The sequence below is a fragment of the Salmo trutta genome, chromosome 29 (assembly GCF_901001165.1).
Source record: "Salmo trutta chromosome 29, fSalTru1.1, whole genome shotgun sequence".
NCBI classification, from domain to species: domain Eukaryota; kingdom Metazoa; phylum Chordata; class Actinopteri; order Salmoniformes; family Salmonidae; genus Salmo; species Salmo trutta.
Window position 1 is genome coordinate 44,885,504 of NC_042985.1, and position 23,697 is coordinate 44,909,200.

General features: G+C 40.7%; 1 long non-coding RNA gene across 1 annotated transcript; it reads left to right on the forward strand.

The window, feature by feature from the left end:
* The first annotated feature begins 12 nt into the window (after positions 1-12).
* LOC115167687 (uncharacterized) lies at positions 13-23,536 on the forward strand. Its single transcript, XR_003870528.1, has 4 exons — positions 13-94; positions 22,471-22,584; positions 22,892-23,143; positions 23,275-23,536. It is a non-coding gene; the product is annotated as an uncharacterized LOC115167687 (long non-coding RNA).
* Positions 23,537-23,697: the final 161 nt, after the last annotated feature.

The following is a 23,697-nucleotide window of genomic DNA, read 5'->3' on the forward strand; positions in this document are numbered from 1 at the left end:
CAATTATGTTAACTAAGGGGCCTGAAACTCCCCATAATCCGCTAATGAAAGTCCATAATTTAAAAACAACATCACTGGAGAAGTCAACATGCAAGTAAGTAAAAACGAATGCAAATAAGTTAGATACTGTGCTACTGATGCAAATGACGGCACAACCGTCTCATTAAAAAGTACATATGTTTTTGTTTGGTAATCTTTTGGACATTTTTTAAAAACATTTTCCTTCTTCAGAAGTTCCAGCTAGGCAGGATAACGTTAGTTAACTAATTAATTTGCTAGCTATCATACAGTAGGCTTATATTAATAATTATTTAATATAAGTAGACATGCACTGACTGTAGCTCATATAAAGCACCCACAAGCTACCGGTGGATGAAAACACAATCACTGGATGAACGAGTGACGAATTTCCGGCCAAGGCTGGTCTGGAAATTGTCCGATTTGCGCCTACTGAATGAACTTCACATAAATCATGTGATCAAAGGTCATGCCTTTTTGACTGCAGCCGACTGTAATGGTGCGTTCAAGACAACTGGGAACTGTGAAAAATACGAGGTCAGATCATGACGTTAGTGAAATTCATGTCGGAGTTCTAGAAAGAGGCCCGAGTTCCCGAGTGGGAATTAGGAGTTGGATGACCGTTTAAAACGATCTTTCCCAGTCGGAGCTTGTTTTTTCCGAGTTCCCAGTTGTGTTGAAATCTCGGAAGAGTTCCCAGTTGTTTTGAACATGGCACAAGTTTTTGCAGTTGCTCGTAATATTCATCCTGCAGCCATCGCTTGTCTTGTGGGAGGCTCTATTGTCAACCAATCATGTGGGTGATTTTGTTTGACGCACGCGGACATGACCAAAGACGTGACTGAAACAGGAAACAATTTTGCCGCAGTTTGTAAAATAGGCCTACAGTGGATATGTGCAAATTAATGTGATAATTGATTGTACAATGTGCACGTTTTCAGTTTGTGAGTGTGTGTGTGCGCTATAGGAGTTGGATACATGTTTATTTGTAGGCTACATTATCAATGTAGACTTTTATTCACTATGGCAACACAAGCCTTGCTTGGAAAAAAAACAATTAATCTGGTTTCCATACAGCCATTTCTTGCAGATTAATTACCTGACTCATAAAAAAAGTAATGACCGGTCTGATGGAAACACAATATGCCAGTACAATTTTATAAATGCTGACAGACAATTTGTTTGACATGGTAGGATCTTTTTGTATCGGTAACATTAATTATGCGAGAAATGGAGGTAGAAAGGCCTTTATACGCAAGTATCTTGCAGTCACTCGAATTACTGCAGCACTTAACAAAGAGCAGCAGTCAGTTTCAGAATGGGTGGCAAGAATAAGTTATTCCTAAATATTTCAAAAACTAAAGCATTGTATTTGGGACAAATCAGTCACTAAGCCCTAAACCTCAACTAAATATTGTAATTAATAATGGTAAATTGAGCAAGTTGAGGAGACTAAACTGCTTGGCGTAACCTTAGATTGTAAACTTATGGTCAGAACATATTGATGCAACAGTAGCTAAGATGGTGAGATGTCTGTCCATAATAAATCGCTGCTCTGCCTTCTTAACAACAATACCAGCAATACCAGCAACAATACTTCCCAGTCGTGTGATCAGGTGCCACAAAGAGGGACTTGGGAAATTACAACTAGCCCAGAACAGTGCAGCAAGGTTGTCCCTTAAATGTACATGTAGAGCTAACATTAATAATATGCATGTTAATCGCTCTTGGCTCAAAGTAGAAGAGAGATTGACTTACAAAACAAGTAGCAATGAAGAAGTATTGACATGTTGAATGCACCGAGCTGTCTGTTTTAAACTACTAGCACACAGCTTGAACACCCATGCATATTGTGATAATGGCGACGGAGGGAATGGCTGCTGTTTTATGGCCTCTAAACCAACCGTGCTATTTTGTTTGTTTTTTCGCATTGTTTGTAACTTATTTTGTACATAATGTTGCTGCTACCGTCTCTTATGACCGAAAGTAGCTTCTGAACATCAAAACAGCGATTACTCACCTTGGCTGCTCTTTAATTATTTGTTACTTTTATTTATTTTCTTTTTTTCTTAACTGCATTGTTGGTTAAGGGCTTGGAAGTAAGCATTTCACTATTCTATTTGGCACATGTGACAAATAGCATTTGATTTGATACCCCACAAGACATGCCACCAGAATTCTCTTCACAGTCCCCAAGTCCAGAACAGACTGGGAGGCACACAGTACTACATAGAGCCATGGCTACATGGAACTCTATTCCACATAAAGTAATTCACGCAAGCAGTAAAATCAGATACATAGAAGAAAAAAATTGATAAAATACACCTTATAGAACAGCGAGGACTGTGAAGAGTCACACACTGAGATACAAACACACATAACATACACACTATGCACACCTGGATTGTGTGTTGTAGTGGCCTGAAGGGACATAATGTATTGTGAAATCTGTTTTAAAATGTATTAGTTCTTTTTCTAAATTATAATACAGTTGACGTCGGAAGTTACACTTAGGTTGGAGTCAATCAAACTATTTTTTCAACCACTCCACACATTTCTTGTTAACAAACTATAGTTTTGGCAAGTCGGTTAGGACATCTACTTTGTGCATGACACAAGTCATTTTCCCAACAATTGTTTACAGACAGATTATTTCACTTATAATTCACTGTATCACAATTCCAGTGGGTCAGAAGTTTACATACACTAAAATGACTGTGCCTTTAAACAGCTTGGAAAATTCCAGAAAACAATGTCATGGCTTTAGAAGCTTCTGATAGGCTAATTGACGTCATTTGAATCATTTGGATGTATTTCAAGACCTACCTTCAAACTCTGTGCCTCTTTGCTTGACATCATGGGAAAATCTAAAGAAATCAGCCAAGACCTCAGAAAAAATATTGTAGGCCTCCACGCTCTGGATCATCATTGGGAGCAATTTCCAAGCGCCTGAAGGTACCAAGTTTATCTGTACAAACAATAGTACGCAAGTATAAACACCATGGGACCACGCAGCTGTCATACCACTCAGGAAGGAGATGCATTCTGTCTCCTAGAGATGAATGTACTTTGGTGCGAAAAGTGCAAATCAATCCCAGAACAACAGCAAAGGACCTTGTGAAGATGCTGGAGGAAACAGGTATCTATTGCCACAGTAAAATGAGTCCTATATCGACATAACCTGAAAGGCCGCTCAGCAAGGAAGAAGCCATTGCTCCAAAACCGCCATAAAAAAGCCAGACTACGGTTTGCAACTGCACATGGGGACAAAGATCATACTTTTTGGAGAAATATCCTCTGGTCTGATGAAACAAAAATAGAACTGTTTGGCCATAATGACCATTGTTATGTTTGGAGGAAAAAGGGGGAGGCTGGCAAGCTGAAGAACACCATCACAACTGTGAAGCACAGGGGTGGCAGCATCATGTTGTGGGGGTGCTTTGCTGCAGGAGGGACTGTTGCACTTTACAAAATAGATGGCATCATGAGGAGGAAAATGATGTGGATATATTGAAGCAACATCTCAAGACATCAGTCAGGAAGTTAAAGCTTGGTCGCAAATGGGTCTTCCAAATGGACAATGACCCCAAGCATACTTCCAAAGTTGTGGCGAAATGGCTTAAGGACAACAAAGTCAAGGTATTGGAGTGGCCATCACAAAGCCCTGACCTCAAGCCTATAGAGAATTTGTGGGAAGAACTGAAAAAGCATGTGCAAGCAAGGGGAGGCCTACTAACTTGACTTAGTTACACCAGCTCTGTCTGGAGGAATGGGCCAAAATTCATCCAACTTATTGTGGGAAGCTTGTGGAAGGCTACCTGAGACGTTTGACCCAAGTTAAACAATTTAAAGGCAATGCTACCAAATACTAATTGAGTGTATGTAAACTTCTGACCCACTGGGAATGTGATGAAAGAAATAAAAGCTGAAATAAATAATTCTCTCTATTATTCTGACATTTCACATTCTTAAAATAAAGTGGTGATCCTAACTGACCTAAGACAGGGAATTTGTACAAGGATTAAATGTCAGGAATTGTGAAACTGAGTTTAAATGTATTTGGCTAAGGTGTATGTAAACTTCCGACTTCAACTGTATAATGTATATTACTGCCATAATTTTTGCTGGACCCCAGGAAGAGTAGCTAGCGGGGATCCATAATAAATACAAATGTGTTGTGTGGTTCTCCCATTACATCTCAGGAAAAAATGCTGTTTATTAAGCTACAGATGAAATAAGTGATGATGAACATCACAGGATGGTGAAAGTGCACATGATGAGCTTGATGCTCCTTTCTAATAAAAATCTATATTGATTAAATGTTGGTGTTTTCATGGAAATATCCACAACAAAATATTCATAAAATATACTTTTTTTTCACCCACAAATTTAGCTTTTCAAATCGTCAGACATTATAACAATTTGAATCCTATATTTTAACCACCATTTGTTTTGTGACAATGTTACTGCGCAAGTGCTAGGGTAACAAAATACTTTGAGCAAGCCAATCAAATCATTTTATTTGTCACAATTTTTTTTTAAATAAAAGTAACATAATTAAACAGTAGCAGTAAAATAACAATAGCGAGTCTATATACTGGGGGTACCGGTACAGAGTCAATGTGCGGGGGTCCCAGTTAGTCGAGGTAATTGAAGTAATATGTAGGTAGAGTTAGTGACCATGCATAGATAATAAACAGAGAGTAGCAGCGGCGTAAAAGAGGGGTCTGGGTAGCCCTTTGATTAGCTGTTCAGGCATCTTATGGCTTAGGGGTACATGCTGTTTAAAAGCCTTTTGTCCCTAGACTTGGTGCTCCGGTACCACTTGCCATGCGGTAGCAGAGAGAAAAGTTTATGACTAGGGTGGCTGGAGTCTTTGACCATTTTTAGGGCCTTCCTCTGTCACCGCCTGGTAGAGATCCTGGATGGCAGGGAGCTTGGCCCCGGGGATGTACTGGGGAGTACACACTACCCTCTGTAGTGCCTTGCGGTCGGAGGCCAAGCAGTTGCCATACTAGGCAGTGATGCAACCAGTCAGGACGCTCTCGATGGTGCAGCTGTAGAACTTTTTGAGGATCTAAGGACCCATGCCAAATATTTTCAGTCTCCTGAGGAGGAATAGGCTTTGTCCTGCCCTCTTCACGACTGTCTTGGTGTGTTTGGACCATGATAGTTTGTTGGTGAGGTGGACACCAAGGAACTTGAAGCTCTCAACCTGCTCCACTACAGCCCCGTCGATGAGAATGGGGGCATGCTCAGTCCTCCTTTTCCTGTAGTCCTCAATCATCTCCTTTGTCTTGATCCTGTTGAGGGAGAGGTTGTTATCCTGGCACCACACTGCCAGGTCTCTGACCTCCTCCCTATAGGCTGTCTCATCGTTGTCGGTGATCCGGCCTACCACTATTGTGTCATCGGCAAACTTCATGATGGTGTTGGAGTCGTGCCTGGCCATGCAGTCATGAGTGAACAGGGAGTACAGGAGGGGACTGAGCACTTACCCCTGAGGGGCCCTCGTGTTGAGGATCAGCGTGGCAGATGTGTTGTTACCTACCCTTACCACCTCGGGGCCGTCTGTCAGGAAGTCCAGGATCCTTTTGCAGAGGGAGGTGTTTTGAGGGGACTATGGTGTTGAATGCTGAGCTGTATTCAATGAATAGCATTTTCAGATAGGTATTCCTTTAGTCCAGGTGGGAAAGGGCAGTGTGGAATGCAATAGAGATTGTCAACATGTTTTTGATGCATACTCTGTGTGTGCATCATATATCTATCCCTATCTCTCTCTCTCTCTCTCTCTCTCTCTTATTTATATATATATATTCTCAATACATTTTAATAAAAAGTTATCAAAAAAAGATAAGATCTTGCTACCATGGAAAGGAAAATACCTGTCTATTTGTGGAAAAATCACCCTGATTAACTCTTTAGTCATATCCCAGTTTACCTATTTGCTTATGGTCTTGCATACACCGAGCGACCTGTTTTTTTATTTATTTTATGAGCAAGAAATATAAAATTTTATTTGGAATGGCAAGCCAGACAAAATTAATTAAATAGGCCTATTTCTATAATGAATATGAATTCTGGGTTCAGAAATGATTAAATATTAAAGCATTAGACCTCTCACTAAAGGAGTTAGTCATACAAAAGTTATACTTAAATCCAAACTGGTTCTCTAGCAGATTAGTAAGAATGTCTCACCCCATGTTCAAGAAAGGCCTTTTTTCCCCTTAATTCAGATTACAACCTCTCACTTTCAGTTATTTGAAAATGAAACAATCTCTAAAATATCTATATTTTTAAAACGAGCCATAGAAAGTTGGTTGCAGTTTCAGTTTAATCCACCAGAAAAGACAGAACAAATAATACAACGAATATTGTGGTAAAAATCAAATCTACTAACTGATAAAAAAATATCATCTTTGTAAATTATATCATAAATAGGACTGGTGGCGTTATGTCATTCATGCAGCTAACAAAAATGTATGGAAATGTGGGCTCTATACAAAATTTCTAATTGCAACATTACTACAAAGAATTATAGATTTACATCTCTTGAACGCAACCGGATTGCCAGATTTAAAAATAACCTTACTGGGAAATCACACTTTGCAATAATCTGAGCACTGCGCCCAGAAAAATACGCTTTGCGATACAGACTAACCGCCATGTTGGAGAGATCTAAAATCGAAAATACTATGTAAATAATCCATTACCTTTGATTCTCTTCATCAGATGTCAGTTCCAGGAATCCCAGGTCCATAACAAATGTAGTTTTGTTCGAAAAAGCTCATAATTTATGTCCAAAAAGCTCCGTGTTGTTAGCACATGATCTAAGCCCGCCAGACTTCTCTTCATGAAAGAGGGGAGAAAAAATATTTACGTTCGTTCAAACGTTGTATAGCATAAATCATTAGGGCCTTTTTCAACCAGAACATGAATAATATTCAAGGCGGACGATTGCATTCTCTTTTAAAACGTATTGGAACGAGAGTACCCAGCATGAACTCGCGCGCCAGAGTCTTGTCGGCCACCACCGTTCCAAGGCTCTTGTTCGTTCAGTTCTCACAGTAGAAGACTCAAACAACTTTGTAAAGACTGGTGACATCTAGTGGAAGCCATAGGAAGTGCTCAACGATTAATAAGCCCCTGTGTGTTTCAATGGCATAGGCTTAAAGGTAATTCAACACATCAGGTATCCACTTCCTGTCAGAATTTGTCTCAGGGTTTTGACTGCCATATGAGTTCTGTTATACTTACAGACACCATTCAAACAGTTTTAGAAAATTGAGTGTTTTCTATCCAAACCTGAACAATAATATGCATATTGTAGCTTCTGAGTTGGTGTAGGAGGCAGTTAAAAATGGGCACATATTTTTTTCAAAATTCTCAATACTGCCCCCTATCCCCAACAGGTTTTAAGGAAAATTGTGATAAATAAAAAAAGTATACCAGTTTAATTAGAATTTTTTTAAAGGAACAAAAAAATGGACAACTGTGCAATATAAATTGCAAAATAGATTTTTGATTTACCGATTCCATGGCACCTGGTTTATGAACTGATATGCAAAAGGATGCCGGATTCAAAACTTAATTTTTCCATTTGAATTATTATACAACATTTTTCCATTTGAATTATTATACAAAATTCTTGCAACCAATAGAATGTTTATATATATATATATATATATATATATATATATATATATATATATATATAACATTCTATTGATTGCAAGAATTTTGTATAATAAAAAATATAAATAAATAGCGCTACTGGGGGATTTGAAAAGTCATAGTCAATTGATCAATAGTATATTACTTTTAGCAAAAATGTTTATCTTTAATTTACAATCTGTAGAAACTATGAGAATAGAAAGGTTCAGAACTTTTGTAAAACATAACAGCACAGTGGAAAAATATGCCAAATAGAAATCCAATATGGATGGTGTTAAGACATAGATGGGAGAGGTTGAGTGGAGCTGAAGGGTGGGACTAATAACTAATGTAAAATATACTGTGTCCTTAAAATGTATATAGGTTCAGAATGTTTGAAACAGCACAGTTAAATTGTTTTATGGCAAATGGAAATCAAATGGGATGGTCTTCAGAAATAGATGGAATAAGATAACAATTGAAAAATAACATTATTTCTGTAAAATTTATATAGTATGTATAAGCTGGAAGTAGAAGCCTAAGTGGTGGTGTTCATTAGTTTACTCCAATTAGGGGAGGGGTGGAAGGGTTAGTGGAAAATCATTTAGAAATATATATTTTAAAAGTGTGTGTGTGCTTGATGGACAAAATGAACTGGCAACAGACAAACAGAGAATACAGGTATAAATATACTGGGGATCATGGGGAAGATGGGAGACACCTGGAGGGGGGTGGAGACAAGCACATAGACAGGTGAAACAGATCAGGGTGTGACAAGAACTGTCAATAACTTTAATAATAAAACATCTGATTGGCTTAGAATAAAAACTGCTATGGATATAATAACCAGATGAATTGGTTGAAACATTTAATCAAAAAATGGAAGTGGGTTTAATGGGTACATGGCCTTAATAGGTATATTTACCCTAACGGACTACCGTTGAATCTGTTACTTCCCAACCCTGGATACTTTGAATTGATGAGCTGCATCTAGGTCACACACGCACGCACGCACACACACACACACACACACAAACACACTATATATCATATATTATTTGCTTTATTTGAACAAATGATTTATTTTGACAAATTATTATTCTCTGAGAAAGTTAAAGAAAAAAGGCAATAAATGAAACCCAAATGACAGATTTATTCCTGAGATGAACACACCAAAAGCTCTGTAGAATGAAAAGAAGGAAAACACTTGGTAGTAGGAGATGCACAATCTAATCTCTTTAGGGTAGTACCCTGCATTATTACACCCCTTTGCTTTTATTCATCTCTGTATCTGTGTTTTTAGTGACTCAATTACACTGCATCCTGTGGTGAAAATTACAGATGTTTTCCCCATACCTTTCTCTGCTGGGACAAGAGGATAGAGGACCTCCCTGTTCCCCCCAACCCTCCCCCGGGCCTTTTCTATTTCTCTACCTTGCCTATCATCACTCTTCTCACTACGCTATTCCCCATTTCTCCCATCTCTCCCAGACATTCACACGTTGAGGTTTGTCTGAATGCAGAGGGAGAATGAAAGGTGAATTAAGTTGTTAGAGAGATACTTTTACCATTCCTCTGCAATCATCTCTGAAAAAGTATATGCAAAGCAGCTGTCTCCAATGACATATTTCCAGTGTACATATGGTATTTGATCTCTATTTGAATTCTATATTTTTTTTATACTTTTATTAGATAACATAATTGAGAGGATAGTTTGCAAGTAGGCAAAGCATTTCAATGTACTGTGAATACTGTGCTGTACCCTGTGCATATGACAAATACACTTTGATTTGACTTTGGTGCAGTGTTGTTAAATATACCCACAGTGGGACAGAAACATTTAGTATCAAATCAGGTACATTATTTTAAACAGCTGAAATGACGTGAACTCATACTAAAGATTCCTCAGCATATTTACGTGATCCTGATACGTATTTAAATACATCAGGTATTCCAATGTTCAGTTCACAAGTGAGTATCAAGGCATTCAAATGGGGTTGCCAATAAGTCTAAAAATGTTGCCATCACCACAGCCCACACATTTAGGCATCAGTCTGAAGGTTGCCTCCCAATTGTAAACTCACTGAACTGTAACTGGATATACATTTACAATGCTTCTTGTAGTTGTTATATGAATCCATTTCAATTTTAGTGAGTGCACTATGCTCATGGATCTCTAACATTAAGTTATTCTCTGACCATTAACTTCTTTAGATTTCCCACCTGTTTTCTTAACGAGAAATATGTATTGTCCTTTTATCAGGGCTGATCTGAAGAAGTAAAACCCATTCAATGGAGAGAGCTTTTAGTGAAATGATCGCTCCTTTTTTATTGCATCAATGCTTTGGTTGTTAGTATTGCTCTAATTGACTCAATTGTCTGCCCCCCATCTCTCACTCACTCACTCACTCACTCACTCACTCACTCACTCACTCACTCATTCTCTAAGTTGCTGTAATGCCTCTGGTGCCTGTTTGCAGATATTAGTAAACATATATTGTACTACAGCCAATGCATTGGATGGATTGGTCCAGCGAGTCCCATCTGCAGAAATATATCTGAGTGTCTTAATGCTTGGGTACACTTGCCTATTCTATCTCGCATTATTCTAATATTCTAGTATGAGAAAACAAGAAGGAGGTTAAGTGGAGGAGAAATTAATGGTGGGGAGGTCAGATGTGCCTCTCACCATCCTAATGAACTCTTTTGGCTGTATGTTTCCTGTTGTTGTTCAAAGAGCTCTTCAGAAACCATTATTTTCCACTTGACAGACCTCTAAACACACCAGCACAGCCCTGCCATGTGGTGAAGAGCTGTGTTGATGGAACAGTCTTATTTACTCTGTTGTGCGTGTGCATGCACACATGCGTGCATGGACGCGCACGTGCAAAGGCACACACACACACGCACACAAACGTTCATAATAAAGCATAAACAAATAATAATACAGTTGAAGTCGGAAGTTTACATGCACCTTAGCCAAATACATTTAAACTCAGTTTTTCACAATTCCTGACATTTAATCCTAGTAAAAATTCCCTGTCTTAGGTTAGTTAAGATCACCACTCTATTTTAAGAATGTGAAATGGCAGAATAATAGTAGAGAGAATGATATATTTCAGCTTTTATTTCTTTCCTCACATTCCCAGTGGGTCAGAAGTTTACAAACACTCAATTAGTATTTGGTAGCGTTGCCTTTAAATTGTTTAACTTGGGTCAAACGTTTCTAGTAGCCTTCCACAAGCTTCCCAGAATTGGTTGGGTGAATTTTGGCCCATTCCTCCTGACAGAGCTGGTGTAACTGAGTTAGGTTTGTAAGCCTCCTTGCTCGCACACACTTTTTCAGTTCTGCCCACAAATCTTCTGTAGGGTTGAGGTGAGGGCTTTGTGATGGCCACTCCAGTACCTTGACTTTGTTATCCTTAAGCCATTTTGCAACAACGTTGGAAGTATGCTTGGGGTCATTGCCCATTTGGAAGACCCATTTGCAACCAAGCTTGAACCTCCTGACTGATGTCTTGAGATGTTGCTTCAATATAGCCACGTCATTTTCCTTCCTCGTGATGCCATCTATTTTGTGAAGTGCACCAGTCCCTCCTGCAGCAAAGCACCCCCACAACATGATGCTGCCACCCCCGTGCTTCACAGTTGGGATGGTGTTCTTCAGCTTGCAAGCCTCCCCCTTTTTCCTCCAAACATAACGATGGTCATTATGGCCAAACAGTTATATTTTTGTTTCATCAGACCAGAGGACATTTCTCCAAAAAGTACAATCTTTGTCCCCAGTTGCAAACTGTAGTCTGGCTTTTTTATGGCGGTTTTGGAGCAGTGGCTTCTTCCTTGCTGAGCGACCTTTCAGGTTATGTCGATATAGGACTCGTTTTACTGTGGATATAGATACTTTTGTACCTGTTTCCTCCAGCATATTCACAAGGTCCTTTGCTGTTGTTCTGGGATTGATTTGCACTTTTCGCACCAAAGTACATTCATCTCTAGGAGACAACGCGTCTCCTTCCTGAGCGGTTGACGGCTGCATGGTCCCATGGTGTTTATACTTGTGTACTATTGTTTGTACAGATGAACGTGGTACCTTCAGGTGTTTGGCAATTGCTCCCAAGGATGAATCAGACTTGTGGAGGTCTACAATATTTTTTCTGAGGTCTTGGCTGATTTCTTTTGACTTTCCCATGACGTCAAGCAAAGAGACACTGAGTTTGAAGGTAGGCCTTGAAATACATAGGCTAATTGACATCATTTGAGTCAATCAGAAGCTTCTAAAGACATGACATAATTTTCCAAGCTGTTTAAAGGCATAGTCAACTTTGTATATAAACTTCTGACCCACTGGAATTGTAATACAGTGAATTATAAGTGAAATAATCTGTCTGTAAACAATTGTTGGAAAAATTACTTGTCATGCACACAGTAGATGTCCTAACCGACTTGCCAAAACTATAGTTTGTTAACGTGAAATTTGTGTAGTGGTTGAAAAATGAGTTTTAATGACTCCAACCTAAGTGTTTGTAAACTTCCGACTTCAACTGTATATGTGCCGTAGTACAAGGTCGAAATATTCATTATAGCATCAGTACTTATATACTGATTTATAGTATCAGTACAAACAAATATTTATGCTGTTGCAGCAATAAACAATGTAGCCTATTGTCTGTACTAAAACAAATAAACAAGGTTTATTAAAAATCTCTTAGATGTTAAGCCCCCTATTTAGGGGACTTTGAGAGGTTCTGGATTGGTTCCGACCGATATTTCTGTGTAAAGCACACTCTGTGAAGGGCACAACATCAATTGCTTTACACTCCCTAATAAAAGCACAGGTTGTCCTATATGGAGCCAGATACCTGCCAAAATGTTGAACGTACGTATCGTAAGAAAAGCCATGTGTGAAACATGAAATGTAAATGTTTGTATGTTTACAGATCTATGTTACGACTATGAATGAACATTTACACGTTAAATTCTTACTTTGTCTCCCTTTACTCAGTTACAGATCTTTTTATGCGTACAAACTTGTGTCAGTAATTTGGCGTCTGCAAAGGACATGAACCGAATGTAGCTAGTCGAATTTAGTTATATTCGTGAATTCCACTCAGTAAAAAGTGGCCTTGAGTCCAATTTGACATTTTTGGTTCCAATCGCTGCCTTTATGAGATGCGGTGTGGCTGAACGGATGATCTCCGCATGTGTATTTCCCACCGTAAAGCATGCAGGAGGAGGTGTTATGGTGTGGGGGTGCTTTGCTGGTGACACTGTCTGTGATTTATTTAGAATTCAAGGCACACTTAACCATCATGGCTACCACATCATTCTGCAGCTATTCGCCATCCCATCTGGTTTGCGCTTAGTGGGATTATCATTTGTTTTTCCACAGGACAATGACCCAACACACCTCTAGGCTGTGTAAGGGCTATTTGACCAAGAAGGAGAGTGATGAAGTGCTGCATCAGATGACCTGGCCTCCACAATCCTCCACGACTTCAACCAAATTGAGATGGTTTGGGATGAGTCCGACCGCAGAGTGAAGGAAAATAATGTATCTCACAGGAGAACGAGTATGGCATTGTTGCCGCCCGTAGCATTGAAGGTCAGGGAAGTCAGCGAGCGTCTGGCCTCCCTTGACAAATGTATTTTTGAAAATGTGCCAATCAGCATTGATCTAAACTGAGCGAGCTCAACTGTGAATGGTCCTTGTGCACAAAAAAATTGTCAAAGGAAGCCAGCTTGGATTTGGCGTCACTCCTATCCAATCCCATTGAGAGCATACGTCATTGACTGAAACATCTAATTGTTGCATCTTGTTGCGTTGTTGTCCTCCAGTAGCTAGCTAGTCAGCTAGCTAAAATTGTCCCTTTCCTAAATTAGCCATGGATGGATAGGGATTTTGACTTGTTGTTTTATTTAATTCTCCTTACTGGCCAATGACTATAATGGCGATTCTGAACCAACCATTAATTCATACATTTAGTGCCCCTGGCCTGAGGATGGGAGTTCAATATGTAGCTTGATGTAGAATGCTAATGGAAGTTAGGGTAGCGAGCAAGCATTTCAGCAGGTAGCCTAGGACAACAAAAAAGAAAAGCGTGAACTGTATGCCAGAGTGATAGACCATTTCATCAACATTAAAGAGAGGAGGATGGCACTGGCGTTTCTCTACAAGTAGGGTGAGTCATGTTTTCTACTTGCACGAATGCATACGCACACACAGAAATCAGAACCATGGACAGCCACATCATATTTAGATTACGTTGATTGGACTAAATCGTTTTTTGCTATCTTTTAGTTTTCACTGTATTAGACTAAGCAGAGGTGATTTGATTATGTTGAAATGGTGCTGGAATAGTGGAGGCAGCTTCTGTTTTCTTTGACTTGCTGTAACTCTGTGGTTCTAAATCAATAGTTTAGAACCACAAAAATGTCGGAAACATTGACTTGCTTGACCATGCTGTAGGTCATGTAACTGTCTGTTGCTGTACACGCGATATGCTTTGTGGACTTCACTGGCCAGAGGTTGCTATCCAGTTTTGTGATATAAAAAAAAAAGGTATGGTTGAATTTATTCTGCCACTGTCTTCTTATTGTCTCGGCCTATGTATCATGAATTAACATGTTATAGAGGAAACAACGCAATTATCACAACACGTCGATTGTTGTATGGCTTTTTTAGGGGTGGGGGTGCTTAACTTCCCCAAAGATTTTACCCACGAACCGCTACTGTGTCAGTCAGAATTTGTTCAAGCCTAGAAATGCTAGTCCATAATCGTAACATGGTGTTTGTACGTTCACAGATTAAATTTGACGTTCATGTTTCACGCATGGCTTTTCTTACAATCCTAACAATTTACGTATGGATTTTCTTACGAACCTAGCGATATGTACGTTCAACCTTTTGGCAGGTATCTGGCTCCATAGTCCTGATTCATATGCGCTAATGCAAGCGCATATGAAGGTTCACAGACACAAGAAATCTGCTATTTGCATACCGAGCAACACTTCACATTTTCTGGCCTAAGCAGACAAAATAACGATTTCCTGTGCCTGTGTAGCTTGTAGCTGTGCTTGCAATAGCTCATATAAAATGGGAGAGTCTAGCGAATACAAAAACAGCAGTTTCATCTCACTGTGATGATTGATTTATAGCTCTCAATCAGGAAAAATACAAAATAATTTAGTTGAATTGAAACGAGACCACTTTCTCTTGGTCACAGACGTACAAAATCACTCTATGCTTAAAGCTGATCGTAACGAGTCTGTACACATTTGAATGGTGTCTCTGTGCCTCTCAGTGGATGCTTGGCAGAACACTCTGTCATCAGTTATATGAAATGATGCCAATATATACACTAAGTATGATCATATTTATTTTACGGTTATAAGAAATGTGACATCTTATAGTTAGTACTTTATCATTTTATTGTTACTATATTTAGAAAGCCTTTCAGTCATTTCAAGCGCTATTGCCCCACTTATGTTGAATATTTTCATAGTACTGTATTTCTAGTATGTACTTGAGCTTGTGTCCTCAAATGTGAATAAACCTCAGCAATGTATAACTATTTTTATCATCAAGGTGAGTTCCATACCTTTCTACAACCTATACAGCATTACCAGTTATTATTTATGGCCATCTCATGAAAAATGTTGTTTGGGTATGCCTAATTAGGCAGAAATCTACATGTTTCCCGATTTGTTTAAGAGGTTTTAAAGGAGCATTATGAAGTTGACTTACCTTGTGACATTGTCAAAATCAAAATATGCTCTCCCTGTGCTCAAGCAGATGGGTTGTTGTTGCCATAGACATACCCTGAACGTGAAAGCTGATCTAGCCATCCACAATGCATTACAGAAACAAATCGAAAGCCATAATAAGAATGCTTGCAAACAAACTACAGGACTCCAGAGATTAAAGGAGACATCAGTGAGAGTGAAAGGATTGTATTGATTGGCATGAGCCAACACTGAATTATTGTTACCCTGGGGTTGATGTAGGAGGCTGAAGCTGTGTGGTTCTGTGTTGAAATGGAAAGAGGGACTAAACATAAGGCAGCTTGTGGCAAAGGTTTTAAGGACCTCTCCCACCCCCTGTTCTCCTCTGTGGTTTTGTCATCTCTATTTTGGAACTGGTCAATAATTGACTCCAGACGACCTTCTTGTCCACTCCATATTGGAGTCGGTTGAGTGAAAGGGAAGAATGTGAAGAGGATGCTGCAAGAAGTTTAAAATGGCAGAACAGATGTAGCTCTGACTCGCTCTGTGAAAATGGAACAGAATCTCTTGAGAATTAGTTTTGTATACAGAAGCCATACAGTATGGAATAAGTACTGCTGAATACACAACAGTCAGGCACAGATACCCACCACATATGCTACAATGAGCTAGTAAGATACTCTTTTTCAATAATTTAATCAGAAACGTAAAAACTAACAATCCAACATATTCATCACCATGAGTGGTTCTTATCTCAAATCAAATCACAATTTATTTGTCACATGCTTCGTAAACAGCAGGTGTAGACTAACAGTGAAATGCTTACTTAAGGCCCTTCCCAACAATGCAGAGAGAAATAAAGATAAATAACAGAAAAATATTAACACAAGGAATAAATACACAATGAGTAACAATAACTTGGCTATATACACGAGGTACTAGTACAGAGTCAATGAGGGTGTGAGGTAATTCAGGTAGATGTACTACATGGCCAAAAGTACTCATCGAACATCTCATTCCAAAATCATGTGCATTAATATGGAGTTGGTCCCCCCCCCTTTGTTTCTATAACAAGCTCCACTTTTCTGGGAAGGCTTTCCAATAGATGTTGGAACATTGATGCGGGGAATTGCTTCCAGTCAGCCACAAGAGCATTAGTGCGGTCGGGCACTGATATTGGGCAATTAGACCTGGCTCGCAGTCGGCATTACAATTCATCCCAAAGGTGTTTGATGTGGTTGAGGTCAGGGCTCTGTGCAGGCCAGTCAAGTTCTTTCACACCGATCTCGACAAACCATTTCTGTATGGACCTCGCATTGTGCACAGGGCCATTGTCATGCTGAAACAGGAAAGGCCTTCCCCAAACTGTTGCCATAAAGTTGGAAGCACAGAATCGTCCAGAATGTCATTGTATGCTGTAGAGTTAAGATTTCCCTTCACTGGAACCACAGGAGGCTGGTGGCACCTTAATTGGGGAGGACGGGCTCATAATAATTGCATGGAATAAATGGAATGGTATTGGACACATGGAAATCATGTGTTTGATACCACTCTATTCCAGCCATTGTTATGAGCCGTCCTCTCCTCAGCAGCCTCCTGTGACTGGAACTAAGGGACCTGAACCATGAAACACCATGAACCATGAAAAACAGCCCCAGACCATTATTCCTCCTCCACCAATCTTTACCGTTGGGACTATGCATTCGGGCAGGTAACATTCGCCTGGCATCTGCCAATCCCAGATTCATCTGTCATCGGTGAAGTTCGATTAATCACTCCAGAGAACGCGTTTCCACTGCTCCAGACTCCAATGGCGGCGAGCTTCACACCACTCCAGCCAAAGCTTGGCATTGCACATGATGATCTTAGGCTTGTGTGTGGCTGCTTGGCCATGGAAACCCGTTTCATGATGCTCCCAATGAACAGTTCTTATGCTGATGTTGCTTCCAGAGGCAGTTTGGAACTCGGTAGTGAGTGTTGCAACCAAGGACAGACAATTTTTACGAGCTACCCACTTCAGCGGTCTCATTCTGTGAGCTTGTGTGGCCTACCACTTTGCGGCACCGTTGTTGCTCCTAGAAGTTTTCACTTCACAATTACAGCACTTACAGTTGACAGGGGCAGCACTAGCAGGACAGAAATTTGACGAACTGACTTGTTGGCAAGGTGGCATCCTATGAAGGTGCCACGTTGAAAGTCACAGTACGGGCCATTCTACTGCCAATGTTTGTCTACGGAGATTGTATGGCTGTGTGCTCGATTTAATACACCTGTCAGCAACGCCTGTGGCTGAAGAACCGAATCCACTAATTTGAAGGGGTGTCCACACACTTTTGTCCATATAGTGTATTTGTATTATTGATCCCCATTAGCTGCTGTCAAGGCAGCAGCTACTCTTCCTGGGGTCCGGCAGAATTAAGGCAGTTATACAATTTTAAAAACATTACAATACATTCATTACAGGCCCATACTCCGCTACCACATATCTAGAACACATCTGTGTGTGTGTGTGTGTGTGTGTGTGTGTGTGTGTGTGTGTGTGTGTGTGTGTGTGTGTGCGTATGTTATCGTGTGTGTAAGCATGTGTCTGTGCCTATGTTTGTGTTACTTCACAGTTCCTGCTGTTCCATAAGGTGTAGTTTTACCTGCTTTTTAAATCTGATTCTACTGCTTGCATCACTTACCTGATGTGGAATAGACTTCCATGTAGTCGTGGCTCTATGTAGTACTCTGCACCTCCCATAGTCTGTTCTGGACTTGGGGACTGTGAAGAGACCTCTGGTGGCATGTCTTGTGGGGTATGCATGGGTGTCCGAGCTGTGTGCTAGTATTTTAAACAGACAGCTCAGTACCTTCAGCTTGTCAACACCTCTTACGAAAACGAGTAATGATGATGTCAATCTCTCTTCCTCGTTGAGCCATGAGAGATTGACATGCATGTCATTAATGTTAGCTCTTACTGCAATTTTCACAAGTCCCTCTTTGTGGCACCTTACCACACTACTGAACAGTAGTTCAGGTGCAACAAAACCAGGGCCTGTAGGACCTGCCTTGTTGATAGTGTTGTTAAGAATGCAGAGCAGCGCTTTATGGACAGACTTCTCCCCATCTTAGCTACTGTTGTATGTACATATAGGTAGGGATAAAGTGACTAGGAAACATGATAGATAACAAACAGTAGCAGCATATGTGATGAGTCAAAACAACGCAAAAAACGGTCAATGCAGATGGTCCGGGTAGCTACTGGTTAACTATTTAACTAACTATATAGCCGTCTTATGGCTTGAGGGTAGAAGCTGCTCAGGGTTCTGTTGGTTCCAGACTTTCGACATCGGTACCACTTGCCATGCGGTAGCAGAGAGAACATTCTATGTCTTCGGTGGCTGGAGTCTGACAATTTTTAGGACCTTCCTCTGACACCGCCTGGTATAGAGTTCCCTGCCATCCAGGACCTCGGCCCCACTGATGTACTGGGCTAGTGATGTACCTTCTGTAGCGCCTTGCGGTCAGATCCCAAGCAGTTGCCATACCAAGCGGTGATGCAGCTAGTCAAGATGCTCTCTATAGTGCAGCTGTAGAACTTTTTGAAAATTTGAGATGCCCATGCCAAATATTTTCAGCCTCCTGAGGAGGAAGAAGCATTGCTTACTCTCACCACCTAGGGCGGCCCGTCAGGAAGTCCAGGATCCACCTGCAGAGGAAGGTGTTCAGTCCCAGGGTCCTGAGCTTAGTGATGAGCTTGGAGGGCAGGATGGTGTTGAACACAGCTATAGTCAATGAACAGCATTCTCATCTAGGTGTTCCTCTTGTCCAGGTGGGAGAGGGAAGTGTGAAATGCAATAGAGATTGCATGATCTGTTGGTGCGGTATGTGAATTGGAGTGGGTCCGGGGTGTTTGGGATGACGGTGTTGATGTGAGCCAGGACCAGCTTTTCAAAGCATTTGATGGCTACATACGTGAGTGCCAAGGGGCGATAGGCTTTCTTGGGCACAGGGACTATGGTGGTCTGCTTGAAACACGTTGGTTACAGAGCGAGATCACACAGCTGATTCTGGAACAGCTGGTTCTCTCATGCATGGTTCAGTGTTGCTTGCCTCGACGCGAACATGGAACGCTTGCTTCACTGGGCAGCTTGCGGCTAGGTTTCTCTTTGTAATCTGTGATAGTTTGCAAGCCCTGTATTTTTTTTATTGTAGGCAAATGTGAAGTCATGCACATAGAAACAGAAAATTTTGAAAATACAAAAAATATTGAATTGTATGAATTTTTTTAATTCAAATGAAAGCCTTAAGTTTGTTTGCATCCAATCTGGAACTTTCTTTGGTTTTTACTCTCGGTTCTTGAGGACCTTTTTTTTCGGTCCTTCAAGTCATCTTTTCTTTCCACCGAGTCTTGGTACTCTTTTTGACGTGGAGGCGGGGATAGGGGGGAAGGGTGTGTTTTTAATTTAACCTTTATTTAACTAGGCAAGTCAGTTAAGAACAAATTCTTATTTACAATGACAGCCTACACCGGCCAAACCCGGACGACGCTGGGCCAATTGTGCGCCGCGCTATGGGACTCCCAATCACGGCCGGTTGTGATACAACCTGGATTTGAACCAGGCTGTCTGTAGTGACGCCTCAAGCACTGTGATTGCTGCGCCACTCGGAGGCCCAATAAATGTCATGGCGATCTGCTTCCGGTGAACTATTTCCTGTTTTTTGCCATTGGTCGCCCATAATAGTATTAGCTCGCAATTTCTCTCTGGTCCTTCTATTTGTGGTGTGTGTATGTGTATAAATGGTGCCTTCGGAAAGTAGGCACTGTAATACAGATTTACATAAGTAATCAGAGCCTTTGCTATGAGACTCGAAATTCAGCTCCGTTGCCTCCTGTTTCCATTGATCATCCTTGATGTTTCTACAACTTGATTGGAGTCCACCTGTGGTAAATTCAATTGGTTGGACATGTTTTGGAAAGGCATACACCTGTCTATATAAGGTCCCACAGTTGACAGTGCATGTCAGAGCAAAAACCAAAAACCATGAGGTCGAAGGAATTGTCTGTAGACCTTCGAGACAGGATTGTGTCGAGGCACAGATCTGGGGAAGGGTATTCTTAAATGGAAGAAGTTCAGGACCACCAAGACTCTTCTTAGCGCTGGCCGTCTGGCCAAACTGAGCAATCGGGGGAGAAGGGCCTTGGTCAGGGAGGTGACCAAGACTCAATGGTCACTCTGACAGAGCTCTAGAGTTCCTTGTGGAGATGGTTGTCCATCTGGAAGGTTCTCCCATCTCTGCAGCACTCCACCAAGCAGGCCTTTATGGTAGAGTGGCCAGATGCCACTCCTCAGTAAAAGGCACATGACAGCCCGCTTGGAGTTTGGCAAAAGGCACCTTTAAACTCTGACCATGAGAAACAAGATTCTCTGGTCTGATGAAACCAAGATTGAACTCTTTGGCCTCAATGCAAAGTGTCAAGTCTGGATGAAACCTGGCACCATCCCTACGGTGAAGCATGGTGGTGGCAGGATCATGCTGTGGGGATGTTTTTCAGCAGCAGGAACTGGGAGACTAGTCAGGTTCGAGGCAAAGATGAACGTAGCAAAGTACAGAGAGATGCTTGATGAAAACCTACTCCAGAGTGCTCAGGACCTCAGACTGGGGCGAAGGTTCACATTTCAACAGGAGAACGACCCTAAGCACACAGCCAAGAAAATACAGGAGTGGCTTCGGGACAAGTCTCTAAACCTTGGGTGGCCCAGCCTTGAACCCGGACTTGAACCCGATCTGAAAATAGCTGTGCAGCAATGCTCCCCATCCAACCTGGCAGCGCTTGAGAGGATCTGCAGAGAATTGGAGAAACTCCCCTAATACAGGTGTGCCAAGCTTGTCGCATCATACGCAAGACTCGAGGCTGTAATCGCTGCCAAAGGTGTTAACAAATCACTGAGTAAAGGGTCTGACTCCTTACGTAAATGTGATATTTCAGTTTTTTGTTGTTGAATAAATTAGCAAAAATGTTCTTATTTTTGTTTTGTCATTATGGGGTATTTTTTGTAGATTGAAGAAAAAAAACGATTTAATCAATTTTAGAATAAGGCTGTAATGTAACAAAATGTGGAAAAAGTCAAAGGGTCTGAATACTTTCCAAATGCACTGCATGTCTCAAGTTTTACACACGTGTGTAAAACTTGTGTGTATATATAGATGTGTGTGTGTGTACGTACATACATACATACATACACACACACACACACACACACACACACACACACACACACACACACAACTTAAGTGCTTTTTTTGTTTGTAATAGTCGTGTAAGTGGAATACTATAGCTAGTGTGAGTATGGTGTGTTTCTTCAAATGTAGTATTTTCTAATTCAAGTTGCTGCATTTACTGCTAGCTACCTAAGTTAGCTAATAAGTGCTAGCTAGCTGTTGGAACATATCGACATCACCATAAAGAGGATCAAGACGTGTACCATGAAGAAAAGAAGTCAGAGAAGAGAGGTTAGCTGTTCTGAACATTGCTGTGCAGCTCATCTGCAAAATTCAATGAAGAGCTGCCAATGAAGAGCTACGAAAGAAGCGGGTGAAACAACTTCAACATCGGGAATAGCTGTAAGGTCTGTGGCTGAAGATGTGGTTGAGCCAACTCCAGGAGGGCTGTGTTGTCTGAAGATGGGGGCAGTGCCACTTCTTTTCCAATGGAACAATTATGTTCTTCCCCCAAGGCCTATTGTTTGGGAGAGGAGAGAGAGAGACCGAGCACCGACCATGCAGAGGATGGTGGAGATTAAATTGATGATGAGATGAACTGTGCCCAGGACCACGACTACTGTGCAGTACCTGAGCCAACAGCAGTTGATAGCTAGGCTTAGGAGAGACCTGGAAGAGGTGACTGTCAGATGTTGTATTGGTCTGCAGCAGTTTGTGGGATCAGATAATTACATATGATTCTACACTAGGTAGGTTGATGACTCTAAACCAGCACAACTTGTATTGTATGTTATCATTAGATAGGTAATGATGAAAGTTATGCTTTTGCTGAGACCTTATCAGTCTGCTTTTGTTTCATTCTTCCAACAGATTTCCCAGTTATGACCATCTTGTGTCTTTTTGGAGACTGATTTGAATCAGCAACTGCCAAGTTTGTGCAGGTCACTCAAGCAGCATGAGGTCACTCTTCCATCCAAGTACACTGTAAGATTGTTATAATTTTCATGTTGTGAATTGGTTGAAATGTGTTATCAATAATTATTTTCTTGAGAATGTGATGTTAAATTAAATACACAATACAATGTTAAATTAAATACATGACGCATGCAGAGTCAACCTCCTGAAAACATTATTATGCTGCAGACTATAAAATGGATGTGCAGGCCCTATAAAACAAACAGTTGTGATAAAAATGTACAGCAATGACACTGAACTAATCAATTATTTATATATATATATATATATATATATATATATATATATATATATATATATATATATATACACACAGAGACAGTTGCTTGTTGCAGCCAGTGGATGAGCTTTGCCTCTTCCTGACACTGGATCTCAGAGACCTGGGCCAACACTTTCTCATCCATCCCTCTGCAGTCAGTAGGATCATCATCACCTGGGCCAACTTCCTATACACACTGCTTGGAGCAGTGACCATCTGTATGACACAAGAGGAAATGAAGCCCAATCTACCGGAGGAATTTAAAAGCTACCCAGACACGCAGGTCATTGTTGACTGCACCGAGCTTAGGTGTCAGAAATCGTCCTTTCTTCTGCTGTAGAGTGAGATGTTCTACAACTACAAATCCCACTGCACAATTAGGGCATTATTGGAAATAGCTCCTCATGGACCGATCACGTTTGTGTCCTCACTGTATGCAGGCTCCATCCTCATCGATGACCTTGGGTGATTCGGAGGGGGAAGAACAAGTTATAAGAACAAGGAGGTATGAGATGCAAACTCGTGCGGTTGGTGTGATGACACCGTTGTGAAATCAGTTGTTTGCTTCAGCGTTGAGAGAAAAGGTGCAAAATCCGACTACTCATCGTTTATATTGATGCTGATGAATTTGTGATATTTGATATCGACATGCCGTTTTTATACTTTAACTTCTCTAGGGTAGGGGGCAGTATTTTGACGTCCGGATGAAAGGCGTGCCCAAATTAAACTGCCTGCTACTCAGGCTCAGAAGGTAGGATATGCATATTATTAGTAGATTTGGATAGAAAACACTGAAGTTTTTAAAACTGTTTGAATGATGTCTGTGAGTATAACAGAACTCATATGGCAGGCAAAAATCTGAG